Consider the following 2478-nt stretch of genomic DNA (forward strand, 5'->3'; position numbering starts at 1 on the left):
CAAGCTGCTCAATGGGAAGAATTACCAGAATTGTCAGTGCAGAAAAGCGTTCAGCGTTTAATAGAAAATAAGAAGTCTTTATGGGCCCGTCGTTCTTATGGCACGATTTTCTTGATAACCAATCTTATAGCTTGGCTCTTTCGAGACTATCGAGAAAAGGCTTTACTGTTATTAAATTGTAAGTCTAATTTCAACCACGTTGTTAATGAAAAGACTTTCTTGTTAATGGAATTTGTGAATTATTTAAAATTGCCAAAGATGCAGAGATATATATACTAATATCTATATAAAACGACACTTTCTTTGCTTCCTTCCTTTTCTTTGTTTTATGACTTTCAAAGTCTTTTCGAGGGTTATTTAAGTACGTTTAATGGATCTAAGCGTTTTTATAATGTCATTTTTGGTTATGGCAGTTCTCATCTATTCATTCCTTCGAACTTTTTCACTGCAGATACAAAAGCTTGTGGAAAAGAGGAAGGAGATTGTTTTCATACAATGGGAATTCTTCGTGTGAGTTTAGGATGCTTTGTATCCTTCTTATAGCAAAATCAAGAGTGCCTTTCTTCTTGTAATTAAATTCTACATATATGTTCCTTACACAGTCAACCAGCGCACGAATTTCAGAAATTTATTGTTTATGATTCAAGTCTCTCTTTCTTAACCATTACAACAATAAATTAAGCATTGTTTCCAATAAATCTGGGGTCGTGTACCCGAAATCTGCCCTGCCATTCTGTTGATTTGTCTAGCTTCCTTGACGTATGATCTAGATATTTTTCTTTGTAATGTTTCTTACAACATTTAACACAAGAAAATTACATGAAGCTCCCAATGCTTGGCATTCTGGATGGTGGGCATTGAAATTCCTTATATTGACTATATCACTGGTGATTTCATTCTTCATTCCCTCGTATTACATTCAAATATATGGTACGTATGATAGTTAAAAATGCAATTCCTTGAGTTTTCTTAAGCAAATATTATAACAGTAATTACTGAAGTTGTAACCATAAAGCTATCTTCAAAGCAATATGGAAAGTTGTCTTTTGAACTCCTATTATTCCTTTTAGAAGTGTCGTCCCATCTTTTTCTTCGCTACTGTGCTATTACGTAAAAGGTTATTTCTGTCCCTTTTGCAGGTGAACTTGCTCGTGTTGGTGCAGGGTAACCTTCAAATCCTTTACAAGTTCCTGATTTATCCCTTTATCGGCATTACTGATATTCAAGACATGAAAGAATTATCTCGTGCTACATTGCATAAAAAGTAAACGATAGATGAAGAAGAATGAGTCAATTTTTATTAACTTACGGTGCAGGGTTTTTTGATTCTCCAGCTCATAAGTGTCATTGAGTTTATCCCATGGTGGAATAACTATTGGATGCCTGATGACAGAAATAAATCAAGGTACACTCTTTTCATTTCTTAAAACTAAGTACTTTCGATAATTCATTGAAGACTTGACACATAAAAGATACAGTATTTTGGCTCATTTACCCTTTTTCTTAAAATTTTCTATGGCAGCTGTTCCCTTGGATTATTCATGTCAACACTATTTTATATAGCCTCTGTCTCCCTGGCGGTGATGTACATGCTTTACGCCTCAAAACCATCGTGCACTCTTAACATGTTCTTCATCACATGGACTGTGATTTTGCTTGTTGTAATGATGATTATATCCTTGCATTTTAAGGTAAATTTATTTTATGAAAAAGGAAAAAAAAAAAAATCATCTTCTAGATGATTTTTATACCTATCATGAAGTATTTCGCATCTCGTAAGTGAATGTTGGCATGATCAAGACAGGTGAATAGAGGCTCTCTCTTCTCAGGGATCATGGCATCTTACATTTTGTTCCTTTGTTGGACTGCTATCAGAAGGTAATGAATCCTTATACATTTGTATTCTCTATGGAGTCTTCTCTTGTACTACATAGAAAACACACACTATATATGTTCAATGTCATCAACAGATCACGTGAGAACTTGATGAATTGCCAAATGCTGTGTAGCACGTATTTTTCACTAGGAAACTCGTATATCCATCCTTAAAACTTTCTATACTCTTCATCTCCATCCCCAACCGATAAATATAGACATTTCTTTAATTACATTCTATCAACACAAAATTCATGTTACTCTTTGTTATATCTTGAAAGCTTAACTACCTTACATAAAACAAAGCAGTCGAATGCTTTCTTTCTCTTGTAAAGCACGTCCTCCATTGAACTTGAAATTATACTTTTACGTGATGTAATTTTTTTTCCCATTTGGTAAAAATTTAATGACAGCGAGCCGGCCAGTGAAAAATGCATCCCTCAGAGACGAGAATGCACATGGTGGTTGGACCACTGTAATTGTAAGAATTCACTCTCTCTTTGATTTTCATTTACTTCACATCAAAATCTATCATACAAACAATTTATGAAAACTTTTGAGTTTTTCTTATTTATTTATTATTATTATATATATATATATATA

General features: G+C 33.5%; 1 long non-coding RNA gene and 1 pseudogene across 1 annotated transcript; both read left to right on the forward strand.

The window, feature by feature from the left end:
• Nucleotides 1–16: 16 nt before the first annotated feature.
• LOC111377078 lies at nucleotides 17–1084 on the forward strand. Its single transcript, XR_002699629.1, has 3 exons — nucleotides 17–178; nucleotides 452–528; nucleotides 771–1084. It is a non-coding gene; the product is annotated as an uncharacterized LOC111377078 (long non-coding RNA).
• A 62-nt stretch (nucleotides 1085–1146) lies between these two features.
• Nucleotides 1147–2356, forward strand: LOC111377077 (annotated as a pseudogene).
• Nucleotides 2357–2478: the final 122 nt, after the last annotated feature.

This window comes from Olea europaea, unplaced genomic scaffold (assembly GCF_002742605.1).
Source record: "Olea europaea var. sylvestris unplaced genomic scaffold, O_europaea_v1 scaffold16027, whole genome shotgun sequence".
NCBI classification, from domain to species: domain Eukaryota; kingdom Viridiplantae; phylum Streptophyta; class Magnoliopsida; order Lamiales; family Oleaceae; genus Olea; species Olea europaea.